This window comes from Notolabrus celidotus, chromosome 24 (assembly GCF_009762535.1).
Source record: "Notolabrus celidotus isolate fNotCel1 chromosome 24, fNotCel1.pri, whole genome shotgun sequence".
Classification (NCBI taxonomy): domain Eukaryota; kingdom Metazoa; phylum Chordata; class Actinopteri; order Labriformes; family Labridae; genus Notolabrus; species Notolabrus celidotus.
The window spans coordinates 3629008-3656983 of record NC_048295.1 but is presented as its reverse complement, the minus strand read 5'-3'; the positions used below and the strand labels follow the sequence as shown (position 1 = coordinate 3656983).

Below are 27976 nucleotides of genomic sequence, written 5' to 3'. Positions count from 1 at the left end.
AAACAGACTGTTTTCTTCACTGTCCTGTCATCTGTTTATACCCGGGATAAGAGGAAGAAACAGACCCTCAAAGATGCTAACTAGAGGCAGAGAAATTGGGGAATTTGATGAAGTTAGGACAAAAAATGATCAACATTTGTAGGACTTTGCTCAAAGAACTGTACAAAACGTTCCCCAAGTCTCATACAAACCTTTGCTTGAGTCTACTTATTATTACTCTAACTTACTTAAGTCCCAAATTCTTCGCTAATTTTTTTGCGGCTAATTGCTTGGCTAACCACCACCTAGTTTGTAGCATTTTGTTCACCATTTAATGCAAAGTTTGTAGTTAAATGTAAACAAAGTACACCTTTTAGCTTTTAACAGCTTTGCACTATAAACTACTACTACTATAAACTGCCAATAGCTGATGTCTTGCTAGCTAGCTAACATTTTAAATACCAGTGTTAGCTTAATCACCACTGCTGTTTACTCCCAAAGCTTCTCTCTAAGAGCTTCAGATTCATATCAATTGATGCGTGAGCCAGCAACAAGTCCCTAAAAACAAACCAAGGAGTCAGCTGTGTCTCTTTTCCCCCTCAAACCACCAAATATTAAAACAAGGCCTTAACAAGAAGCATACGGAGGATTATATAAAGATTTAACTGGCCGTTACACAGTTTCTCTCCTCATTCATATGTACGCCACATCATAGTCTGATCCCTGCTGAACGCAACAATGCCCATATCCAAATTCAACACTTGCTTACAAAGCACATGTTGATGCTGGCGCCAGCAGATATTATCAGCTCCAGTCACACACACACACTTACACACATTCTTATTCACACCATAAAATGATATTCATTAGCTGGAGTGATTGTTTGAATTATGAGTTGTTATGTAACTGGCCCTTCGCCTGTTTGTGGGCCCCTTTGTGGCGAGGGAGCAAACTTACAGTATATTTAAAATATATGTGCAAACAGCGTTTTACTGGACCAGATGTATTTAAACACACACAGTCAGCAGGCATTAAGGTACCTGTGATTTATTTATGAGTATCAAAGACCAGATATAAACACACATAATAAAACTTTTTAACACTGATACTGATATTTAATTCAAAAAGCTACTAACATGTTAAGTTTAGCAGTTTAATATGGGTTCTTATGGGTGTTGTTTCACTTTTGGAACCAGCCCCTAGTGGCGACCAGAGGAACTGTAGCTTTTGGGATTCACTGAGGTTGACGCGTGGCCGGAGTTGACTGTCTGTAGGCGCTGCAGTTCGGTGTGTTCAGCCTATGTCACACATACATTAGTCTACAGGTGCAGCTGATCCCACAGCAGCACCGAGGACTCATTTCATCCAGGAAATGATTTAAAGCTCTGAAACTGGCCGAGGAAGGAGGAAGGAATGGGATTGATATCTCACTCCGCGTCAGACTCGGAGCATTCAGGAGTGTTTGGTATTACAGGTGCGGTGGGACACCCAGCGGAGTCGTATGTCCACTGCTGACCATGCAGGTCTGCCAAAGGTGGTGATGGTGAAATCTGATGTGTGTGTGTGTGTGTGTGTGTGTGTGTGGGTTTGTAGCTGGGGAGAAAATCCAGAAAGACACGTTTTGCAGAGGAAAGTGAAAGCCAGGGTTTGGGAATACTTCTCCAGCTGCTCTAGAGCAGGGGTTCCCAAAGTGTGGTTCGGGACCCCCTGGGGGGTCACGAGACACAAATGGGTTGTCGTGAGATGTCTTCCAGAGTTTTTTTTTCTTAATCATCTAAAAATAGTACATTTTACCCATTATAGTAAAAAATAGCAACAAAAATAGGAGCTAAACTTGAAATAAAACCTTGAACCTTTAGGGTTTGGTAAGCTATTTTTCTGTAGACCAGCTAAATGAAGCCACATTAAATCACTTTGAGGGACATTAGGGGTCATGGGCTGAAAACTTTGGGAACCCCTGCTCTAGAGCATCCCTGTGTGAGCGAGCCCCCAGTTTATCTGTTCATTAGACTTAAATATGAGGCTTGTGTTGCCTCACTAAATATCAACACACATCAAATCCTTCAAATCCCTGAACTGAAACCAAAGAAGGCTGCACTGACAAACTACCCTCCCAAACGCTCACACATGAGGTGTTAAAAATCAGTTGGCATCCATCTCAAATATTGTCACATTTACAGACGAAAGCTGTGCTAATAAGAAGTCCACCACACATTTAAAAACCTGGCGTTAACACTGTTAAATAATCACAATTACAAGATTCATTATCCCCGCGCTGCATCAAGCTTTATTTATGACAGGAAATAAAATGTTCAAAAGCTAATATCCTCCTCCGACACATACTTGGCCCTCTGCTTCTGTGCAATATGAAGTGTGTTTACAGTGCAGCGAGACTTCAAAGTGAGAAATACGAGGTGTTAGAGACATTGTTAAGAAGTGGTCCTTCTCTGCACTTACATGTTACATAAGGCGAAAAACTGCCTTCGCCCCTCTCCAGCTATCAATGACCCAGCAGGTTACGCAACGCCAGTGTGTGTACGTGTGTGCGGAGAGAGAGAGAATGAAAAAGAGAGTGAGCCATAGAGTGAAACAGTATATTAGCCTCCAGAGGCAGAAGGACACAATGTTCAGTATTGACCTGCATGTGTGCTCCAGTGATTACAGCTGCTTGATGTTTATACCTGTTGGCCGCCGCGTCTCCATCTGAACTCTGCCGCACACATTGGGCCGGGTCAGCTTCCTGTCGCTGGCGTGATAACAGCGGAGATCTGATAGCTTTTGCAAATGGTCAAGAGTAATCATTTCCAGCTTTTTTATTAGATAACTGCTCTGTGTCACCAAGTTTTGATTCCTAACACGTCACATGTGGCAGCTTGGTCGGAGGCCCGGTGCTGTGAAATATGATTATATAGGTATCCCTCTGTGCTGTTCCTGACGGTGGTCATGTTAGCACAATAACTATTAGGAACACAGATACGCTTAGAGGAGATACTCTTTGGTTTGAGTTAGGCTGGGCTGAGATTTCATAAGTGTGTGGCTGATTTATACCCTCCCAACAAACAGGAGGAATGTAGTTTGGGCCCTGTATTGCTGCCAGTGTTGATACCAGATTGTCTTCTGATGTGAGTGTGGAGCCTGAACTGCAAATATCATTCTATATTTAATATTCAAATCCAGATGATATCAGTAGAACTTAATAATTTGGACCAACAAGTTAACTTTTCCCTATCAGAGATGGTTGTGGTCCAGTAGCACCTCAGGCTGCTCTCACATCTGTGCCCACTAACTGTCATTATTTCCCCACTCTCAAGACTAGCCTGAGACCACACTGACGTTTTTACCACAGTGTCAACAGGCAAAGGTGGAATGTGGGCTGATTTGATACATGTTCTTGCAGCTTAGCAGATACAGAAGAACGCTTTCATTCCATTCAGTTTAGTGCTCTGTCATAAGTTATGCACATTTTGCAACTTTACACATTTGTTCATTTAATCCCTTTCACAAAGGAGTGTGATTCTGGCAGCACGAGGTGTGTCTACGTATGCAAAGGTAGCAGATTATCTTCGCCTTACTCACAACGGATGGACGGATGGAGAGCTTTCCTTCTCCTGCACGGACAAGTCCGGCGAGGAGGTGGGAATGCATTTAAAAAATTGGGATTAATACAAAGATTCAAATTCAGTAGAATGACGGATGTTACATGCAAGATTGAAAAGCGAATTCTGACACATTTTTGAACACGTTCTCACATGCATGGTGATTTGGCCTCATTTTTGCAACTGTGCTCATAATTATCTGCTGCCACACCTGAACAAATTGTCCACTCTATGCAAATTAGTATTGACCTCTACTTGGTTATCATAGCCTTAAATATATTCAGCACCTGTTTCCAGTTCTGTTACAGAAGCATGTAAAACATAAGAGCTGATTACAGACTGGAAACTTTCTCCTCAGGTACTCAAATGCAACATATTCCCCACCGAGGACAACCGCCCAAAAAACAAACCGTGAGTCATCCACGGAGAAAGGAAATCCCATCAATCATGGGCTTTCTACGTTGTGACTTTTTCCTTCACTCACAGATAAAATCGGTCCTGCAGAGCGCTAGGATTAGACAGCACATGTTGCTTTTCTTTACCCTCACAGCGCCACATCGGCCCTCCTGGTTTGACCTACATTCTATGTCGCCTTTGCGTGCATTTAAACACGGCTCCCAGCACAAGTCAGGGTCTGGGTTCGGTCAGATGGTGGGACTTGTTGCAGACCATGTTTGCACTGGAGCGGTAAATCTTAGTTGTTTGTAGAGTTTGAGATTATTTGTAGACGTGTGTGTTTGCACGAGCAGGGTGTGTACCTTTTGGAACTGTAATTTAGATGTGTGTGTCAGTGGGCATCATGGGCAGTATGAGACGTTTGTGTGTTTTGTGTCAAACACTGGGTACTGGATTTTTAGAAGCAAACTGGGTATGGGGAACCAAGAGGCTGTAGGTTACACTTTACCAGCTTGGAACAGCTTCTATCCTTACATCCTTTCCTTTGGTTGAAGTTGTGAATAACCACCTAGTTTTTGAATCATCAACAACAGGCTGACGTATCAAGAAATGTAACTGATAGTAGGAACAGGTCGGAGCCCTTCGGGTCAGACACATGAGACTTCTACTTTTACCGGATGCTGGAACACGACGCATCAATCTCAACAGAGCAGAGTGAGCGGGACAGGAAGTCAGGCACCAAAACAAAATGAAAACATCCAGTCCTTCTTTAAAGATGCTAACGTCTTGGTGTACGTGCTTACACTATGTTCCCCCGCTCTGTGATCTCACCTCTCCCGAAGCCCAGAGTGTTTGAGGTGAAGCTTGGACCTGAAACAGCTGCAGTGCATCGACCTGTGTGCATCAGACAGCTTCTCTCAGCAGAGCACTGTAAACTGTCCGCCTGCTGTTCTCGGCTTGTCTCTTCTTCTACCACTTCTTCTTCTTCTTCGTCTATATGGGACTGTGTGATTATGTGTCTTGGCAGCAGCGTCGTGCATACATCATTGCGTTTATGAGCACATACCTTACGATATATACGTTTTCCAGGTTAGAAAGGAAGCAAAGCAGACTCTAAATGATACATGCCTTCTCCAGGAGTCCAGGTAGACCCAGCTGTGCACCTATAGGCTCATTTCTTTAAGCTTTAAAGCTCCTTTTAACTCCACAATAATCTCTCACAGCCAGGCTGCTATCTCCCAACATGTGCTGACTGACCCAGCTCTCCTCTTTCACTTTTCTCTCAATTTTTCTGCTGCCAAAACTTTGTCTTCTTTCCTTTTTTTTCCTCTTCACTCCTTGTCTTCGCCTTTTTTTTTTTTCTCCTACTCCCTCCCTCCCTACCGCCCCTCCTTCCTCGTAGCTCCCTCCTTCCCTTCCTCGTCCAGGTAGGTCTCTGGTGCCAGACAGAGGAGCACAGTGTTCCTTTGTTATTTCCAGGCCTTAAGTGGAGATAACAACGGCAGCCACTCAGGCTCACCAACACATCAGCAGCCTCTTATCAAAAGATATCAAAAAGAGTCTTTTTATTATTCCAAAAAGGACTTTTCGGGACGTTTGCATGAAAAAAAAAGAGGTAGTTGTGGGGTTTTTTTGAAGCACCTGGTGTGAAAACCTTTGATTCAAACATTTGCAGTCTTTGATTTTACCATTCCTGATCGGATCTTTCGTCAGCTTCTGCACATGCTCACTTGGCTCCCTTCCATTCAGGACGTACGGATGATACATCCCCAGCTGGTCATGCTCCATTTAGCCCCTCCCCCCCTTGACAACGGCTGCCTGGTGCCACAACTGGAGCCCATCACCCCGCCAGGCAGACGGCCAGCTGCCAGATGTGAGGCCTTCTCCACGCTCTGTAATCCAAGAAGAAACACAAGCTTCACGTACACACATATATCTCTTATCAAGATGAACCTGCAGTGTCAGACTCTCCTTCCAGAGTATACCAAAGAACATGAGATGGAGTTTCAGTTTCTCTCTGCTTTCCATCCAAACCCAGGACTGACCTCGCAGTAGCCGCAGATTCCCCCCGTGGAAAGTAGTCTCCTCCAGGACCCTGCTATTAGCGGCTTTGTGGGGCAGAGTGGCGACATGTTAATGACACACAGACACTGAAGAGGCTACAGACGCTGCACCCGACTGCACAGAGAACACAGCTGACTGCAGGGAACTTCGACTCTTAAAGAAACAAGTCGACGGCGACCACAGAGAGAGGGTTTGGTTTGGTGTCGACATCAAGATTTAATATTTCAGGCCGTTTTTATGAGGAACAATGTGCAGCTTTTCAAAGTGTACAGAAGACACTTAAGGACAGGGGGAGGATAATCCTGCATCAGAGTACAGAATCTGTTGGAGCAGGGCCAGATTTGAGAATTGGAAGTCTTGTTTTATTTGTAAAATGAGCAGCGTGCAATCTCAGAGACCTTTCGTGTTGCTAATAATCTGCTCTTGGCTCCATTCTCGCCTCTTGAGTTGCTGGTCAAATGTAATCAAAGACAATGCATGGCTAAAGAAATCAGGGTCTGAAGTCCTTCATCGCTAAACTCCTGCAACAGCAGTAGTCCCAAAACAGTTGGCCGATGCTCCCAGAGGTCATATCGTCTGAGGACAACAACACCTTAGTCTAAAAATTAAATTTCTCACAAACATGTATCTGTGTACTTATTCATTATAAAGGACAGCTCAAGGCTCACCAGCAGGTGGCTAATGCTTCCAAAGCCCAAGTGCTGTCGTCTGTGAAGTTTCAGAGTGGTTGCAAAAGGCTAATGTGACCTACTTCGGCAGGAGGACTTTTGACGTGTTCGCCAACCAAGGTCATCCTACTCAAACTGTAACCAGCCAAACGGATTCAGGGTTACTGGATAAACCTCCTGAGGCCCTGAGAAGTGGTGCCATTGAGCTAATAAGTCACCATGTCAGAAAATTAACTTTCCACCTCTGCCTAACTGAGCACTCATAACTTGAAGAGCTGTATTAGCATCGATTGCTTCATCAAACTTTCAAATGATTAGCTAATAGATCCGGTGTTTCTGGAGGAACAAGGCGACCGCATGATGATGTCATTTCCCAGAGGTTAGAGGTCACGATGATGTGTCTGCTTGGCAATCTGTCTGGATGTCTTCCTTGTAAACACTGAGGTTAATGGGTCAGTGGCCACACACACACACATGAATCTGGTCAATGGGGCACTACATGATAACAGACTCTGCCGCCCAACGCTCCATTTATGAGCGTCCAGGTCCAGAGTGGCGAGTAGCTGCCGTGTAAGCGTATCATTGTGTTACGGCGGTTCAAAGAAAGGTCTGGAGATCTAAAGTGGAGCATCAGATAGGCCCGTCAATGAGGCCTGCTGGAGTCTGGAGTCAACAGACATGCAGAGGGAGTTAGCAACCAAATGTCTTTTGGTTTTTCCTCTCACCGTGAATCAACGCCACCAAACATTAAACGACATTGACGCTCCAAACAAAGGAAGCCTTCAACCTACGCGTCCAATCCATGCACGACCGCCTGCAACCACCTTCCCCAAATCTCCTCCATTGACCTCATTTCCCAGAAACCATTGTGCTGGTTCACAGATGACTCACAAGGAGCTCCATTATCCAAACAAATTTGCAGTAAAATGGAAAACACCCGCTTTTGTCCTCAACTTGTTCCAGGTGCATCAATTTGTCCGAGTTAATCACCGTCGTGCTTCGAGCGTGTAATTTAGCTGCTCAGGCGACTACACGTTCAGAATCAGTGATCGATTTAGACATCGAATGTGTTTATTTGAACACTAAACGTCCTCCTGGAAAGCCGGCTGACCATTTTTGACCATCGTGCGAGGAAAGTTGGCGGAAGCAGTGACAGAGTGAGACATCGTTTTCAACATTTACTCAAAGCTGAAAGAATTAGCTAAGCAAATTACACGGATGATAAAATATTACATGCATTAAACACAGAGTGTGCTCCTCCCTGGGTGGCCCGCAGCTTCACCATCCCTCCACAAGTCAACTGATAGCGCAAGCTCACATCAAAGGCCTCCATAAGTCAGCTGTTGTTTGGCTCGCCACTCGTCCGACTGGCACAAAGCGAGCTTGAACTTCAGAAGCTCTGGCCTCCGCTCTTGCAAAGAAAGCAATGATGTCAAGATTTCTGGACGCTCCGCAACATCACACCACTCCGAGGGCTTTGGAGGAGCGAGGAGCCCCGGCTGAAGTTTGGAGGCCAAGGTGTGACCATAAATCAGAATTCCCTCACACTCTCTCACTCCCCGCTCGCTCTGTGCCTCTCTCTTTCTTTCTTTCTTCCTTGCTCTCCTCTCCTCGGCCAGAGACGGCACATTTTAAACCCATTAGCGATCGGGCTGCCAGCTGTACATCAGCAGAAAACCATAAATTGTTTTATTGGATGAAGTTTCTGCAAAGTGATGAGCTAAGCGTTGCCGATTCCCGGTATACCACAAGCTTATTGTGTGTGTGAAAGCGTGCCTGTTGTCAGATATTGGAGAAAAAGTAGCGTTTTTAATGTTTGCATAACGTCCCTCGTGCATTCATCATGCCTTCCCTCCAGATCTGTGTCAGTAGGGTATAAGCTTTAAAGCATTTATATTAAATCTGCTTTGACTTCTTATTAAGAGTCTCACCCTCGTTTGCAGTAAATGTTCATCGATACGCTGATTTACGGCGCCTCAGCTTTCTCTCTATCTCTGCTCCTGTTGAAGAAGGAGCAGCCTGTGCACAGTTGTTGACATTACTACCCATCTCCCACCTTCCCGCTCTCACCAGCCCCTCCGATTCACACAGCTGTGCTCTGTGCAAACACTGCAGGGACCCTTTGGACTGCGTTGCCAGAGAAACACAGCACAACCAGGAACACCAGCACCAGCGTTTCTCTGCAGCACCTTGAATCCTTCATAAATGCTCTGCTGTTATCTCATGATGTCACCTGCAATTAAAACAAAGGTCAAAGTCTTCACAGTGAGCATTCAGGGAGGTCAAAGTGGGGAATCTGGGGGTTCAAGGTTGCAGCACAACACTTCCCATACAGCTTCATCGCATGTGTTCGTGTTTGCCCTCGTTGCCTTGGGAATGGGATTCCTTAAATACGGGAAAGACCCTTTACCTGCCTCCTCAACCCCTGTGGAACAACATTCGGGTGCGTCAGCAGGATTGCAGGCTCCAGGGAGGAATGCCGTCTCGGAGGACAGGTGCGTCACACCTGCGCGGCCCCGCAGTTCGTACGGGAAACATCCACTCCGCCGAGCGAACACTGCAAGACCCCACAAACGCTGGTCGGCGGCCACTTTCCGTCCCTTCCTTTTTCGAGGGCAGCGGGTGTGAGCTGGAATATAAAACCAACGTTCCCATTAGCGGACAGTGTGCACCATTCATGGCTGTGGAAGAATACACATGAAGAGCTGGAAAAGTTCAGCTACACCCAGTATAGCAGGCTTTAAATGTCAGTGATCACATGTTAACTGTTCCATACATAAAGCTGCTTTTAATCCAGACTGCAGGTTAAAGAAGAGGAAATAACACATTCAGCTGTAACATGTTCAAGTCCAGATTTAATGACAGAAAACTCTCAGTACTCTTAAAGCTACAGCCATTAGCTTGTGGAGGCTTACGTTAATGCTAATGTGTAGATGACTCTCATTTTTAAGGATGCTGTAATTCTTGCAGTTTTTCCGTCCGTCATCCACCTTCAGACGTCCTCGCTCTTCATCGTCTGCACATCTCGCCCCAGACAGCTAGCTTGTGACTAATTCTTGCTTATCCCCATGTCTTGTGTTGGTGTCCTGCTTCCTGTTTGACCTTGTCAAGGTTTTGTCTCATGAATCGGACTTTAACGCTACAACGCTGTGAGCTTACAGTTGCATAAAAAGAGGAAGGATCCAAATGCAGATACGATGCGCCTATTCATCATGCTTTATGTAGCATGCAGGCCTTGCTTTGTTCTGAAAGGGCCTTGCTTTCAGAGCAAAGAAGCCTGAATGCTACTTTAGGCACAATGAATAGGTGCATCCTATCTGCATTTGGGTCCTTCCTCTGCAGCCTGTGATCTGCGACCTTGCTGGTATCGTTTCTCGTTGCTCTCCATGCAGCATGTTACAAAGCTTAATAGTCTGTCGTCAGCATACGTGCACATTTGGGTGCAATGCTCCTCCTCAGCACTAGTTGGCAGTGTGAAGTATGATGCTACCAATGCTGCGGACCAATCACAGGGCATGCAGCCTGCACTGTTTTGACATTTAGCTAAATTTAAGGCACGTTGTAGCTTTAGCCGTGATTTTCCTCTGGTTTAAACGTTCGTACTTTGTTATAATTTATGTTTCAGCTCATCTGTTCTCAGTATGTTGTTAATGAGTTGAGTGCAGTCTTTTAAAACTTCCCATCATGAATACATCTCCTCTTCTAAGAGCATGTGTAATACTGTAAGTCATCTGTTAGCCAGTTGGCTTTGCAAAAGCTCCGAGGCGAAATTAAAACCAATGCCAGAGAAGTAATAATTTGCTTGTTCAGAACGTGATCAGATTCAACTTTAACGCTCGTAAATCTCCGTAAGTGGCGTTCCCGATGACCTTCCTTGTGGTTGTTAACGTTTTTACAGTGTTTTACATTCCTGGATTTGCCAGACTGGCTCTGCGTTTGAACTGAACGGCACATTCTGTACATTCCTTCATTTTTACATGGACTTTCACTTATGTCCAATTAAGGCTAAACACCTAGACTCATATTGTCTGAGTTCTCCCGTCTCCTGGAGCGTCTCCACCGAGCTGATCTGCGTCATTAAATATTAGTAGGTGGTTGAAGGTGAAGGTGTGTGTTTGGGCTCCAGATTTGGGCCTGTTCGACCACTTACCCACGCAGAAACGTGTCCAAGAATTACAGCCTCAGCTGCACTTAAGAGACTCAATGAAATGCATTATTCTTATCCCAGGCGACGTCTGTTTCAAGGCGGATTCATGAAATATGAATACTATGGGAGCTTTAAATCTGCACCTCGACGGCTGCTTAGAATGTGTTATGCTGATGCATGAAGACGAGCTGCAGCTTTACATCAGCTCTCCTTCTCTTTTACGACTCCAATGCGTAAATCTTTGATAAATAACCCTCAAAGATTCTGATTCAGAGGCATAAGATGTGCAGTAATGATTCAGACGCTGAAAAAAGGCAGTGCATTCTGGGTGCAGCGCGAGGTGAACCCGTCCTTTTTAGGGCGTGCAGATAGAGAGATGTTCCCTGAGAATGAAAACATGTTTGTGTTCTGGGACAGACGCATACTGAGAAAGAGGGAGAGCAGGGGGTGATGAATCAGCTGACGTTTATGAGGAGCACACTACAGTCTGGAGAGGTGCCGCTTTTTATTTGGCAGGCCGGGAACGCTGATTCCTTCTCCTCATCAATAAATGAAATGCGGCACAAACAGGACGTGTGGAGCTTTGCAACATTTCCCTCACACACACAGATCGTCTTGACTCCTCTCTGACGTTTGTGCACACATTGTTGGACAGACTATGGACGGGAGTGATAATGTGATTGTTATAATCTGTAAGAGACCACATTCCCATGGCAGCCATCTTTTTGTGACGTCAAACTCAGGAAGACTTTTGTCCTGATACCAAAACAACCACAACTGAGGATCACCTGTTACACCATAACACCGGTGATCTTACCTTCATCATCCGGGGAAATCTTAAATCTGCTTCACATGGGATTAGCATCACCTGGGGAGCTGTGATCATTTGTAACAAGGGTGCAAATTCAGCTGGATCATTTCGCTGCACAGTTAGGGCTGGGCGATAATTCGATAATGATAATTATCGTGATATAATTTTCCCACCTTCCAACCACTTGAAAGTGATGGGGGTGCTAATGTGCCTTAAACGCTAGTTGCCACCCAACATTAGAAGAAGAAGGGGTTCCCTTGTGATGGCTGCCATGGGAATATGAGATATTGTACTCAAATTAAGCAGAAAATAAAAGAAAGGCAGACAACAGAGTGAGGAAAGTACGCTTATAAAGGAAGGAAGAGAAGGAGGCAAGGTGGTGTAAAGATGAGGGCAGGCAGACGTAGAAGAAGACGTGGGTGCATGTGTTGTTTGAACGTTGAATGTCCTGAAACACGCCTGAAATCCTGAACCCGTCTGAGTCATAACACGTCAGATCCACATGAGCACAACCACATGTCGAGTCCAGACGGGGGAGACAAGATGTGCGACTCGATGGGGGTCAGTTTACAGGAGGTCAGCCGCAGTGCTCGTCTGATTCACCACCTCACACGTATGTAAGCCATTACACCGCAGTGAGGACATTTAGTGACGTCAGAGGAGTAATTTGATGACGTTGACCCAAGGGGCTGCAGCCCGTCATTTAACGCTTCACGGCTAACTGCTGGGAAAAGGCAGATTGAGTTATAATGGTGTTTTCTTCCCCTCAGCTATTGACGCTAATTAAAACAAGAGGCTTCCTGTTTTTGAGGCAGGGAGACGTGGTCGCAGGCATCATCTCTGTGTTGTTATTTTGTTGTTTGTGGATTGTGCAAGTCTGAGGGGCCTCGGAGGAATCGTTTTGATGCCTTCCATTCGGAGATATTAAAATAGATGACAGGAAAGCAGCCACAGGAGGACACTTTGCAGGAGAAAATATGAGTAACACAAAGGCGGGAACATAAAGTGATGTTCAGCTCTGCACAAATTGTGCCAGTGAACTGTCAAACAATGCACTAAAAGCACAAACACACAGTAAAACACTAAACCGCAGGCCTGTGTGCCAGCCAGGCCTCGTCTCAGAAGCAACAACACACTCTGTCTCCCTGCTGTTAGTGTTTAAAGAGGAGCCCAGTGATGCTAAATGGCAATGGTGCGTTAAAGAAGAACAGTTATCGGGGTTAAATCTGAATCCGAAATGGAGTGGAAAGGAGTCCCTGTGATCCAACAGTGGAGAGGATCAAGGACTCTCACTCTCCCTCTGTTCTGTCCTCCTCTCTGTCTCATATTATCAATGATTATGATTCAGGTTACTGGAAGTTACTGTTGTCAGATTATTGTTTTGGTTTGAGCTGTTTGTTTTGTTCTTTATCAGAATCAGCAGGAGGCTGTTTTCAGAAAAGAAGCTCACTTGTGTGTTCAGCCAAACCCGCCTCAACACCGTTCTTTACAAAATCATATTCAGACTTGTGCACAGGGGCATGAATCGCTCTTTAATTCTTACCAAGAAGCACAAATTTCAAACAAGAGTCAGGAGCTGGTGTCCCTTGTAGGAGTACATGTAAACATTGAGCCATTCTATGTCATATTTTCATTTTAAATACAGTACATAGAATATCTATAAAAACAGTAGTCACTTTGTCACAGTGTCAACAGGCAGAGGGGAAAGGCCAGACTCCTTTCCGTGGACAGATTCGATATGAGGTTTTTCATTAGGTTGTCCCTTGTGTCGCTTTGGTTGTTGAGAATTCTATTATGTCATTACTGGTCTTTGATCAATCAGAATAATTCCTCTTTGATGTGTTCCATTCCATTCTATTCTGCTTTGATGTGTTCCATTCCATTCTATTCTGCTTTGATGTGTTCCATTCCATTCTATTCTGCTTTGATGTGTTCCATTCCATTCTATTCTGTTTTGATGTGTTCCATTCCATTCTATTCTGCTTTGATGTGTTCCATTCCATTCTATTCTGTTTTGATGTGTTCCATTCCATTCTATTCTGCTTTGATGTGTTCCATTCCATTCTATTCTGCTTTGATGTGTTCCATTCCATTCTATTCTGCTTTGATGTGTTCCATTCCATTCTATTCTGCTTTGATGTGTTCCATTCCATTCTATTCTGCTTTGATGTGTTCCATTCCATTCTATTCTGTTTTGATGTGTTCCATTCCATTCTATTCTGCTTTGATGTGTTCCATTCCATTCTTTCTGCTTTGATGTGTTCCATTCCATTCTATTCTGCTTTGATGTGTTCCATTCTAACAGTGTTACCACAGTGTCAACAGTCAGAGGGGGAAAGTGACAGCACTCATTTATGTGGATTGATTTAATTTGATGTGTGTGATCAGCTTGACCATCGCATGACTTTTGCCGTTGAAGTTACAATGTCGTAGGGTTTTGACCAATCGGAATCAAGTATTTAACATGGCTGGGTATTAAAAGTTTAGTGTTGTGTTGCAGTGGGTGAACCCCACAATGCTTTAAAATGTCAGAGCAACTTTGGTTAAAATGATGTAACAGTTAGGGACACATAACACTTTAACTTTGTGTTGATTTTGGCAGCCTCTGTGGACGTAGTGGAATATTTTGCTGACACTCAGTTCCCAAAACCTCGTCCTGTTGTCTCTAAACTGTTACATAAAGCTCCAAACTGTAACAATGAAAGTCATAATCATTCTCTTTCATGCGGTCTCACTCGTTTGTTGTCTTATAGCGACATCAGTATTAAATTAGGTCTGTTTCATAACCGCTTAACTCCTTACAGTGCGTGTCAGAGTCCTGGTAGCCGATGAGTGATCGCACGTTTTTTCTTGGAGAGTTTTGTCACAACCGACAGACACTTCATTGTCATCGTTGAAGATGTGACTCCACACGTGCGGACTTGTGCTTCTTGGCCCGGTTATTAGTTATATAATATGTTTATACCAGACAGTGTTTGTCACAGTGATGGCACTGTAAGTCTGTTAACCCTTTATAATCGACTCTGATGCTGTCCTGTTGTCATGGAAATGCAAGTGAAGCTCTGTGACATTGTTGATTTTCCCCACGTTGAACCCTGCTTGTTTATTTACACTGTAGTGTGCCTAATCTGGCGTGAAGATTTAATCCAGATGCAGGATTATCTAAGGGAAACGTGTCGTAATTCTCACAAACTGGACTTCCATCTAAAGACAAAGATTAGCTGCGTCTATACATTTCCTTTAGATCATGCTCTGTCCTGGAACAGAACTGGCTGTCCCAGGAAACATGGCAGTGATTTACACTGTAGCAGAATCATAAATAAGTACAGGTTGGGTTACACTGTACGCCAGTGTCTGATACCATGTGTGCGTACATGTGCGGATGTGACAAGTGTGTTAGTGGTTAGAAAGTCTCAACACCATCTGATTGAAGTGAATCCTGAATGTGATTCTGATTAAGTGTATTTTGCAGAAAGCTTGTAATCTAATAAAGAATATGAGACAGTTTGTCCTAGCTTTTAAACTGTGATATAACACTGATATGCTGCGTCATGGGGTCACTGTTGGGAACGTGGCGCTACAGAACCGGTATCAAAATGTCTAATAGATGGGTCTGTGCAGCGTGCATGCTAACGTAAAATAAAATAATGTATTGAATCAGTAAAAGGAAGAACATTTAGAGATCCAGCCAGAGAATTTCAAATCGCTGGGTTCTCAAAGGAACTGGAATACGCCAATTTTCGACTTGTTCCTGGACAAATGTATCCCTTATATAGTCTATATAATCTTTATTCATAGAGCGCCAAATCACAACAAACGTTATCCTCAGACTCTGTCCAAACAGAGCAGGTCTACACCGTACTCTATGTTCTATTATTAACAAAGACCCAACATCAAGACAGGATAACATCCGGTCCCCTCTTACAGACAGGACTCAGTCTGATCTCATCTTAATCCACCATGAGCAGAGCACTTTGCAGCATTTAGTAAGTTACAGTGGCAAGGACAAACTTCCTTTAACAGGCAGAAACCTCCAGCAGGACCAGACTCATGTTGGACACACATCTGCTGAGGCCGTGTTTGAGAGAGTCTGAATCAAGTCTGACCTCAGCTTCTTCACCTTAGCTTCACGGCTCTAACATTTCTCCTCCAGCCTCGCGTCACTGCACAACAGGAAATGTTTGCGTTCTATATGATTGACTGCAGATCCCCTGATTAGTGTTCTTAAGAGAACTCAGAGCCTGGGCACGCATGTAAACACCCACATGGTGTAATCATTGCAAGAGCTGCGAGGCTTAGAGCCAAACCAAATAAATTATACATCGCACTGCAGCCAACGATGGAGGAGACCTAAAGGAAATGTAAGACAGATTTGGATGTCATTATAGATAAGGGGCATTAATGAGTCATATATCAAGATACTGCGTCTTCAGTCTTCAGTGACGTTCGCAAGAGTTTTCCTCATTCCTCATTTGCATATTTGTTTCAAATTTAGTTTGAGAAGTCTGTGATTAGACCACATGATCTGCAAACATTTGGAAAGACTTTACAAAAATCTACCAAGACCGTTTCATTCCAAAAACCCAACCTGGCGTCCACTGACCAATAGGTGGCGTCACTTTATTGATCCGAACTACCGGTTTCCCGCCAACTATGTCAACTCTATCCATTCCTTTAAATGTCTGTTTTGACTGTAACCTCTGACATCATCCTGTCCCAAACAACCCTCCCAGGATGCTGACTCTCCCTTCATTTTCACATCAACAACACATTTTGTGCCTCTCGCTCCATCACCTGTTCAATCCAGATACACCTCTTTGATTTACCGAGGGGTATTTGACAGCAGGTCGTCAGGGTCGGCTTCAGACGTGGTCAGTGGTGGCACAGAGGATCGTGATGATGTCCATATAGACTTCCCAGCACTTGTGGCGCCGCGTTCAAAGTCCTCGCTTGTTGGTGTGGAATGCTTGGCGGCTGAGTTGAGTCTGTTTGAAGTCTGTGTGTGTCTCAGGAAAATAAAAATAGCCATCGCGGTCCAGGTGGGCATGTCTTTAGTTTAGATAGTAAAGTGGCCTGGGTTACGTGCAGGCTGGCCAGACACACTCAGCATGCAGCCAGGTGTACCAGCCAGCTCACAGGGGGAATCATGGGAAACAGTTTAGATACAGACGGTACATCCAGGACGCAGCTACTTGTTAACCCACATCTTTCAATATTACAAAACATTCCTTCTTATCTTTACAGAGATCCAAAAACATCAAATTCTTTTTTTTTTTTTTTTACTGGTTTCATAACCAAAGATTTTCAGGCTGACTTGAATATTTTTATTATTGTTAACCTAGTGTCCTGCTCCACTGTTAAAGTGTTACGTAAAGCACTTTGGCTTCATTTTGTGCTGATAGAAGTTTTAACTGAATAGTTGTATTATAACTTTCAACTTCAAAGCTCTGCATGATGTAGGTTGTAGCAATTATGCTGATGTTTAAAATATCAGTCTGTTTCATGACAGCCAAAAATTACTTACAGTTGCTTTAATGCACTGCATGAGATGCAAAGTGTATCATGTAGTGCACCTGTCTTCGCTGCAATCATAAGGCTTCATCGTGGCACTATTGGTGTATTTTTGCATGTCTGCACCAGTGTCAGTCTTTCGGTGTGGCTCAGTTGACTGGTTTGAAAATTATGCAACTTTTTAATAGATGTAATATTCGCTTTATGCAGTCCTTACCTGCTTTGAGTGTTCCCAGTCCTCAGGTAACATGTGCCTTTCTCCTCAGCCGCGGTTATGATCAATAAAATACGATATTCTTTCTTATCTAATCTCTCACATCAGTCACGACCAAAAAGCCTGTGCTTGGTTATGTAAGGTTGCACACAGGTACTATAAACTTAGAAAGACTCTTACCTATCACTTTTCAGGAGGGATCAGAGAGGACTGATGGGAGAGGAGCCGCAGTGTTAGACAAACAGTAGCTCGGTCTCCAGGTAACGCTGAGGGAAAGGGGTCAACGAGGATCCGGAGGCCCTGCTGTTACAGGACCATTTCAAGTGGAACCCCTTGTTAAATATGGACAGTTACCATGGACTCATTCATCACATTATATTCCCACATACTGCATGAATGCAAGTCCACATAAACACGCCCGGACATGTGGACTGATACGAGCGCACGTGCAAACTGTGCTGACACAAATATGCACGTCTCGAATCCCACAAGACCCCTCCGGTCATATCGAGGAGCCTCTTTGAAAATAAACACGGCACCAGCTCGGTTGGCAGAGAGACATTTACCTTGGACAGCGGCCGTTCGAGCTGCGCCAACTTTAGCACTTTGTCATGAGAATCGTCAACACGGCTCAAAAAGAATACAAGAAGCTGCTTCTCCATCTGCCTCTTTCTTCTGTGTGTGTGTGTGTGTGTTGCTGTTTTCTGAGTGTGTGAACAGACGACTTCACCACTGCTCAATACACAGCCATTTCTGGGAAGAGGAGGACCTGGAGCATAGGCTCTGTATGTTTAGTGCAAACAGCTGCACAGGTAGATTCATCCAAGTGGAGCAGTTGTGAATCCATACTCATAAACATCTATGACATATTTGATCACAGGGATAGATTCACTGCTGTTTTCATCCTCGTGATGGGATCTGCAGGCTGGAAAGAGACGTTTGAATGACGGCAAGGCACCAAAAGATTTGAAACTTATCTGATGGATGACCTTAGTAGGCCGTGATGAGACAGGATGCATCATGCAGCCACATTTCACCAGCTCCTTTATTCAGTTGGACAGCTGAAGAGAGAGACAGAGGAAACATGGGGAGTAGAGAGCTGGGGAAGACATGCAGCAAATGGTCAAGGCCCCAAGTCGAGCCTGCCACTGCCACAATGGGCGCACGCTTAAACCCCAACATTTTCATTCTTAAAGAGAAATAAAGATGCATCTAGTTTCAAACACACTGTGTACTGTGCATACAAACGTGCACACATGTTCTTACTCCTGCACCACGGCACACCATTATCAAAACAAGTCATATTTATTCAGTGCATATCACATCCACGAAGCAAACCTTTGCATGCATTGATTACATTGTGTCACCAGGTACTTTAAAAGGAGGGGAACAGAACTACACGAGCCCTCTAAGACCCTGACTCATCCCTTTAAACAGATATCTACACCTGACGATCAATGTGAGATAAACAGTCAGCGTTTAGATTTCCTGACTTCCTGGAATGCATCCGTAACGACTGATGTGACCTCCATTCGACCTTTAACAAAGATTTTAAAAGTCGTTTCCTCCTCCTAATGACAGAGCTGACAAAAATGATATTTTTATTCTGAACAAACATGACCAAACTTATGAAGCATGAACTGCAAGTAAAGCCTCTGTGGTGCTTACTGTTAACAGTGAAACTGAGACTCAAAGAACAGATACATGGATGTAATGAAGCAGTATGATTTACAGACTCAAGATCAGCATCACTCTTAGAGGCTAAAATGTCATGAGTTGATCCCCACTGGGTTCCTAGACATTACTGCAGCCTTGATATTGATGCATTGATACAGATTTGATGATCAGTGTTTGATTAAAGCATCAAAGATCATCTATATGAAGAGAGATGCTCAGAATAAATCTTCAAATCTGTTTGTGTGTCAGCAGTCTAATCCTGAGACAGAGTGTTTGTGTGCAGCAGCATCAAACGGGATGTCAGAGTTGGAGCTTATCTTTATCTGGTCAACATGCAGAAGCACATCACTCACCGCCGTGAACTTTCAAATGGAGTCAATCCAGGATTGACTCTTTGACCTCAGATAGTGCGCCGCTCTGTTCCTTTAATCCCGACGACCAATTACGCTCCTTAAAGCAGGAAAAACACACACATACGCATAAACGCGCTAATCACCGCCTGCTGAATAACTCTGACATTACACAGAGCCTCACCTGGTGCGATGACATCACAGCCGTGCTCTGTCGTCTTTGAGAGGTCAAAGGTCAAACAGGACTTCCTCGCTTTACCGCTAAGCACCATGTGTCCCAGTCGCCAAAACACAGGTTCCACTTCTCCTAGGTCAGGGGTTAAAGGTCAAACATCTTGATTACATCATTGCACGCGGACACTTCTCTCACCCAGAAGCACAAACATTTAGCGGCCTCCATGGTAACAGAGAGCGTACAATCACACATACGTTCAAAGTGCCTCGTTAAAGCGGCAGGGCCACGGCCAAGCATATCAAAACAGTCAGCAGAAGACTCCTGCCACATTCCTCCCGTCAGTCAGAGAGAGGAGAGACGAGATGACAGAATGAGGAGAGAGGATCAGATATCTGGAGCGCTGCAGTTTGACACACATTCTGCAAGATCGAGAAAAGTTATGCAGAGTCTGAGCGAGGTTTCCAAAACGTCTGGGCGGCCGTGGACGGGTCAGAGTTTGATAAGATGCAGAAACACATCCTGCACATCAGAACTGATGAATCCTGAAGCCCCGCCCCTTCTACCTGGAGCTGCTGATGAAAGCATGTCCTGTCAGAGAGGAGTCCAAAGGTCACGGCGTCGCGGTGCAAGAGGTCAGGAGCTGCCGGGAAGAGGGACAGGGTGGACTGCTGTCGGACATCTCGGCGCTACGAGGCTTCACACATTCCTCCCGTGCCGCGCTGCCACTCCCCCGTCCATCACGCCGGACGCTGGGAATGCGGGGAAGAGGGGGGATGCTGCTGTCTTCATGGCAACGGAAGTAAAGTGAATGTCAAAACAGTGAGGCGGACGACGAGTCGGCACAGAGGTTGAGCTGTTTTTGATATCGGCTGATCATGTCGCAGAGGACGTTTGTGCAAGAGAAGTGAGACGTTAGAGAAGCTGATGCATGGGGCACCGTTGGCCTAGTGGTCTAAGTGTGCACCCCATATACAGAGGCTTGCATAGGGGTCACAGGTTCAATTCCAGCCTATGCATGTCATCCCCCACCCTCCACTTCCCACATTTCCTGTCCTCTCCAATAAAGGCAAAATATGCCCCAAAAAATATGATGCGTGCACGTGATCTCAGTGAGGTCATGCATTAGTTTCTGAGGCCCACTTCAGAAAATCAAGCACTGTCCCTTTAAGCAGACGGACCAGGCCCTGCTTGATTTTCCGACACAGTCAAGGTAATGCCTTTGATTCCCTCTGGAGCCATCTGAGCCGTAAACGTACGCAGAACCGGCGTCTCCTTAAGTCGTGCATATTTCTCCTGCTGATGAGGAAGAGGAGGGAGGAAGAGGGGAGGAGATGAAAGGAGGAGAGGGGCCACACGTTTACCCGTGATCACAGGAGAAAAAAAAAACCCAGAACAATCCCCCCCTGTTTGTGTGTGCATCATCTCCGATAAGACTCTCCGTTTCTCCTCTCCTCCGCTCTCTTTGTGTCCCTCGCTCCCCCAGATGAAAGAGCGAGGAGATAAGCACAGGTAAGAGAGAGCAGGAAGAGAGGAAAGTGATAAGGACGGGGGGAACAATGAGGGCTTTGATGGCCTCGGAGCTGCTGCGTGCATTTACATTCAGCGTATTCGTGGAGTGTTTTCGTGCGTACGCTGCGCCTGCGCTCCACGTATCATCTTTGTTTTGTAAGCAGGAGATTAAAGCGGCGCTGAACAGGTGACAGAGAGGTGAGGATATAAAAACGTGACTTCCTTCTGACCCTTCATACTACCCCTGTTAGCTTCCCTTCCCTCTTTTTATTAGCATTTCTCCGTTAGCTTGAAGAACACACACACACACACACACTCACACACACACACACAAACTCACCTGTTTCTCCCATTTGCGGCCTCTCAGCTGCCCCGGCCTTCCTCCCCCGATCCCTGCCGGGTGCGGTTTTCCGATCCGTCCTGCTTTTGTCATCACCCACCCAAACTCCAACCAAACATCCACCTGCCATCTTCATATGTGTGTGTGTGTGTGTGTGTGTGTGTCACGTGTGGGAATATGCCCTGCGAGAGGGAGAAGGCTGCATCTGCTCGCCAGAATACCAAATCAAAAGACGGAGAAGCATTTCCTTCACTCCTGCGTCAATCTAAGGGATGCATGTGTACATCCAGGAGAGTCTGAGGAGACGACAGCATCTCTATTACGTTAGCTGGATGTGCTAGACATTCCTGAGGATATGGAGGGAGAAGGCCTCGAGGTTGCAGCCGACTCTGGGAGACGATGTACACATATTTGACATGCGACCGTCTTATCATCAAATCTATGAGAGTGTTTCACAATAAAAGAGTGGCAGATATTCCCTCTGTCTTATGCTCAAACTCAAAGGAGAGAAACACATCAGAGTGAGAGGTGAAGGCAAACTAAAGCGAGGCCTCCAGACAAAAATCTGAATATTGGCTGCCCTACTTTCAGCCAGCGAGCTCCTTTCTGCCTCCTGGTGTCTGCTTCAGTGCAGCTGCAGCAGGGCTCAGCAGTTCCTCCAGCGTCCTGCAGGAGGCAGCCCGAGCAAAGACATGCTGAGAGAGGCTGCTGGTCTGTGTGTGGTGGCTGTGCTGCAGGTGGAGCTCTCACCTTGCGGGTGAAAGTGGTAAAAAGAGCTCTGTAAGGTCATCATGATGGTGTTTGCATGCATACTTAAAGACCACAAAAGACAAGGAGAGGCTTATTTTTGATCCATCTGACCTTTTAGATTCAGCAGAGTCCACAGAAACAGAAACTTAAACCTACAGATTTTATTTATTATAAGAAAGTTAGAAGAGAGGTAGAGAGGAGATTACAGGAGGATGAGGGACAGTTGCATAAAAACCAGGGCTGGTTTTCACAGCTGATCGCCTGAGTTGATCATCCTGATTCAGTGATACACGATTAGTATTTACTTACTTTACTTTTTCACAATTAGTTTTAATTTTGTATTATTTATTGATAAATGCAATTTAACTTTAAGTTTTCACAATTTATTTATTATTTCATTGTTATTTTGTTTTGTATTATTTATGATTATGATCAGCCACATGTGCGTCAGTTCTCTATACACTGTTTGTCTCATTATACTCAGAGCAGATTGTTTTATTTGATTTGAACTCAGATGAACTTTATAATGATGTGTGTTTGTGTGTGACGTTGCGAACATTACGAGGTGAACATCTAAATCTTCTTCCTGGATGTTCTGAGTGTTTTGGCCTCACACAGCTGTGTAATTTACACTCCTTGCTCCTCTAAGAGCGCTGCGGATATCAAACAAGCCTGATGTGAGTCAGCGCTGCAGATCCAGCCAGATGTAATCAGACGCAGCTGTCAGGCCGTCATGAATGAGAGGATGCTGCATTTGATTCAGACGTTTCATCAAGTCTATCTTTGCAGAAACTGACCCTGTTGCACCTCACTCCTCTGCCTCGCCTCTCCTCTTCTGTCTGCTTTTTCTCAGCCTCCTCTCCTAACTCAGTGACCTTCCTTCCTTCCTTCCTTCCTCCAACACCAAAAAGGCTTCTGTTCTCCAAGCGGTGCCTCTTCCTCTCTTATCTCCTGAGACGTCTGCTTTAGCTCTGAACTTGACTTTTCAGGAGCTGGATGGTTCACCAAAAACCTCCCTGCTGCATTTCACCGAGCTTCAGTCGCCTTAAGTTTCTCTCCTGTTGATAAAGCTCGACTAAAACCTTCAAAAGTTTCCATAACTCATGAACTCCTCCGTCCTCTCCCTCTCTGCGGGTAGAAAAAGTTCCTGCAGTAACAATTAGCCTGCATAACAAATTAGCACACAATGCATGTGTGTGTTTCTGTCCTGGTGTGACCTGCTGTGTGAGTTGCACAAGGACGTCTTGGCAGCAGATCTCCCGTCCAGCCCAGTTTCTGATGTTTCTTCTTACGGACATTAGTTCTCATTTGGAGAAAGCTGCACTCACTCTGCACAATGCAAACAGACTAATCCGTGTCAATCAAAGGATTAGAGTCCTCGCTACAGCTGCAGTTTGAAGCGTGATGCAACGATCATAAACTAATTTCATTGTTTGTCACTTGAGAACATCTAAAAGTGAGTTATGCACACATCAAAGAGACTGGAGCGCATGAGTTATAACAAGCTGGTGAGTTAGCATGAGACAAGCTTCCCAAAAAGAACTTATTTTCAAATATTTATGTACTTATTTTTTATTTTATTTTGCTGTTAACTTTTTTATTTATTGATTGATTTAATTCTGTGAGTCACACTGCTCTTATTAAGGACAGGGATCAATGAGTGCAACAAAACATTTATCTTGTCCTCATTGTGGAAGGAGGAGCAGAGAAAAGGAGGAGGTGAAGACCTTGAGTCAGGGGCGCAAACAGAGAGATCCTTTAATCTCTCTTTAGGGTCGTGCAAACAGAAGAGAAAGAGACTCTTAATCTCTGCTCTGACCGTCCGTTTCCTGTCACCGTTGCCTCACTGGCCCACTGACAGACTTCCATTCTGCACACGCTGCTCTTTGCATTTTCCATTGCTTTGCGTGCCAGTGCACACAACAGCAGCAGCAAAACCTCAGTGTGCAACACAGAAGCTGGATTCATGAGCCTATTTGTGGTGTCCAATTACTCTCATTTGACACTTGAGGTTTTTCTTACCTCAAGTATCACACCTCTCGGCCTGAAATTAGACTCATGTGGAGGACGGGAGCGAGCAACAACAGCAGAGTTCCCCCTCGAGGTGCGCTGCACTAATTGTTCGTTCACACGGCTCATCAGTAGAACTCATACGAGGTTAACCCAGGCTGTTTAGGAGTTCTCTGTAGAGGGCGCTCTTATCTTGTGGCGAGTCTCTATGAAGAGTGAAGAAGACTGACGAATAAGAGCGACAGAAAGAAGGATGTTGCATACTTAAGCTCACACCACATCAGATATTATTAACCCGTGCATCATCTCGGTCTTTAGAGCCCATAAAGAAGGCCTCATAAAACCCCATTTAGTTCTGGTTTACAATGCCCCAAAGAGTCCTGAAAGCTATCATTGTGTGTGTGATGACTGCCAGGAGACAGCTCTCCTCTGAGCTCACGCCTTGGGCCTCCAGCATGAGACCCCCGTCCCACAGTCCTCCTCACACAGCTCATCACGATGTCGTAGCCCTGCAGCGTTAACCTCGCTCCTGTGTCGTGATGTAAGAAGTCAAAGTGACAACCATTCCTCAGTCCAGTCATGCCAACGTCTCTCTCATGTGACAGACGGCTCTGTTATCTGACGAGGGTGACCACACTGTCTCTCCATCCTTCCTTTTCTTTGGAGAGCAGTGACAGAGTGGGAATCCCCCGCCATGCCAGCTGACATCACGCAGCAGGGGAGGAGGGAAGGAGGAGGAGGGAGGCTGTCATGATGCTGCACAGCATGTTGTGTTATTTAGAAGACATTTCCACCACTTTGTCTTATTCTGAAAGTCAGAAACTTAAGTGATTAGATCCTCAAGCTGTCCTCTTACATGTGATGACTTTGAGGAACAACTTTGGAAGGGGAGAGAAAAGAGAGGGAGTCAAATAAGGATATGAATTAAGAGTCAGAATCAGTCAAGAATCATTCTTGAGTCCTGAAACTCTTTAATGAGAGCGCTGCAGGAGGAGGACCAGGTATGTGTGGCATCCAAAAACAAAGGTCTAAACAGGGTGTACGCTAAAACCTAAGTTAGAGGTTTTGATTGACGGGTACCTTACACAACCCCTCTATTTAAAAAACACAAACTGTCCTTTTAAGAAGCTTTTTTTCAGCAGAGTGTTTTCACTGATGTTGACAGACACGTAAAAAACAATCTGAGCACGTTGTTGGCAAAAACAGTCTCTGCTAATGGAGGTACTTTGCTGCGGCACATTTGCCATTGGCTCAAGCTTCAACTGATGCAGCTCCAGTTAGTCATTCATAGTCTAAAATATAAATTCCTCTTTAAAGGCCGGTGTTGATCCGTGTTGGAAGGTTATGATGTGATTTCATAACTCCTAGAAAGAGGAAGGTGACTGAATGTGGGTTCAGGGAGGGTGGAGGAGCAGCATCACACGCCACTCACTGACTTCTGCTTCTTACAACAGAGTGCAACCCCCTCCCACACACACACACACACACACACACACATAATCTCACAATGTTTGCGTGTTGCAAAGATGATGGTGAAACACATTTATTATGAAAACACCTCCGAATGTGAAGTCCATCTGCTGCCGTGCCAACAAATACACCTTCACATCCACGAGACATGACCCTCAGACATAAACATCCCCCCCCGCACACACACACACACACACACACACACTGGGGCGGAAGAGGGCCGCAGTGTGAGGAGTGGTCCCGGTTGGCACAGAGAGCGGCAGCTGTGAAAACAGGCGGTCAGTGATGTCAGAGCAGCAAGGGAACCTGGGAAGCAAGGCCACTTTTGAAGTGTTTTAACGGGAGCTCTGGGAGGGGGCGCAGATTTGATGCTTCATATCCAACATGAGGAGTGAAGCAGAGGATTCTGGGAGGTGTAGGGAAGCATCTCCAGGTTGATTGCGATCCACAGTTTGGCCTCCAGAGTGCTGCAGGTGCAAAGTTACAACCCTCCTTTCTTTCCTTCCCGTTTCACTCCCTCCCTTCCTCGTGGAGGGAAAACACAGCAGAGGGCAGGAGGGGCACGCTGCCAGATGCGCCAAGTCATAGCAGCACATAGGCTCTGGATCAAAGAGTTGCAGGAGGAAGCATGTGTGTGTGAGTGTGTGAGCAGGTGGGACTTTTATATTCCCCTTCTTACTCTTTTCATTGCACTCAGAAGAGAAACCATCCTCAAATGTGAGCGCTACAGTTTCAAGAATAAACATGGCCTCCCTGGCTCACCACACGCCGCACACTCGTGGTGTTTTCCGTCCCATTAGGTGATGTTAATGAATATCGGATTATTCCAGACAAGAGGCTTGATCCCGGACTCCGACTGCTGACTGAGCAGAGTTCAGAGACTGGGCATTGCTCTACTTGGCTAATAAAGCAGTGTGAAATTAGTCTGCTGATTTCACCGCAGGGAGGTTTCGTAAGGTGTGATGTCTGGTCTCCTCCCTGACATCGTGTTACAGATTAGAAACCGTCTGTAACGGAAGAGAAAGTACGAAAGTGTGTATTAACTTGATGCATTCTGAAAACACACACACCATTACTGTATATAGAGATGGACAACTTGTCGTCATCTTCGTTTGTTGCGCAAAAGTGAAGCCAAAATGTCTGTCTCTTTAAGGCCCGCTTTGTTACAGGAGAATTAGGTACTGTCCCTTCAAGGCCTGCCTTGTTACTGTCTCTTTAAGGCCCACTTTGTTACAGGAGATCTGAGGTACTTTAGCTTTTGTTTCAGGCTCTGATGTAGCCTAGTATAATGATTTGCTAGCTAGCTGGCTAACTAAGAAGACATTAAAAATCTGTTGGCTTTAACGGTTGTATCACCTCATGCCTGGCCTTGAGCTTGGTTTCAATCTCCAACATGGAGACTGTCAGAACAAACCTAATCCTGCATGTGACAGGAAACTGATAAGACACCTGAGATCTCTGCGTCGACACCGAGTCTTGACAGCTCCTCATGAGGCCTGAGCAACAAGCCGACCTCCTGACCTCCACTCAGAAGAGGGCTGACACTTCTCCCGCTCTCTGACAGAAATACAGCCCTGCAGTCACCTCTCTGCCACCCCAGGCGCCTATCAATAAACGTCAAAACCAATCAGCCTGTGCTTTCTCTCTCTGGAGAAATACGTCCAGCGCTGAATTCCTGGAGATCAGTTTTTTCTCCACAGCCTGCTGAAACTGGATAAAGACACTAAATGAGTGAAATACTCTCACAGGTATTCACTTTATGATCCCTGCCTGGTACGCACCAACACGTGGCGGTGCAGGATCTGCCCCGGGCAAACACATTTTTGAGGTTTCATTTCACAACCAGATACTTTCACTTATTTACAACCTGATACTTTCACTTATTTACAACACAGCTGACAGCACTGAGACATTCCTCATGAGTTCAGGCAGAGCTGTGCAGCAGAAGGAGGGAAAAATGTTGCATCCACGTTGATTGGCCTCAGATTACGACAACAAATGTGATCTTAGTAATAAATAACAGGCTTCAGTGGTGAATCTGAAGAAGAAGAAACCTGCTGTACCTCAAATCAAGAAATCAAGTATGAAATTGCATTTTCAGAATTGAGGTAGAGTTCCTCAGAAGGTTTGATGACTCACAGAGCTGCCACATCCCTCAGGAGTGACCGTAAACTCTGTGTTTCAGTTCCTCTGATGACTCTATGCTTGCATTCAAAAGGAAACTCTAGAAATGAGTCGGACCCTCCAAAAAGTGAGCCTGGTCCTTGATCTAGTCACAAGTCACTGAGGGTGGCACCTCATGTGAATTT

The 27976-nt window shown here is 45.2% G+C and overlaps 1 protein-coding gene across 2 annotated transcripts in view; it reads left to right on the top strand.

Annotated features, from left to right (window-relative positions):
• Nucleotides 1-27976, top strand: part of LOC117807992 (sodium- and chloride-dependent GABA transporter 2-like) — a 201279-nt gene that overhangs the window by 95194 nt on the left and 78109 nt on the right. The window lies entirely within an intron of this gene.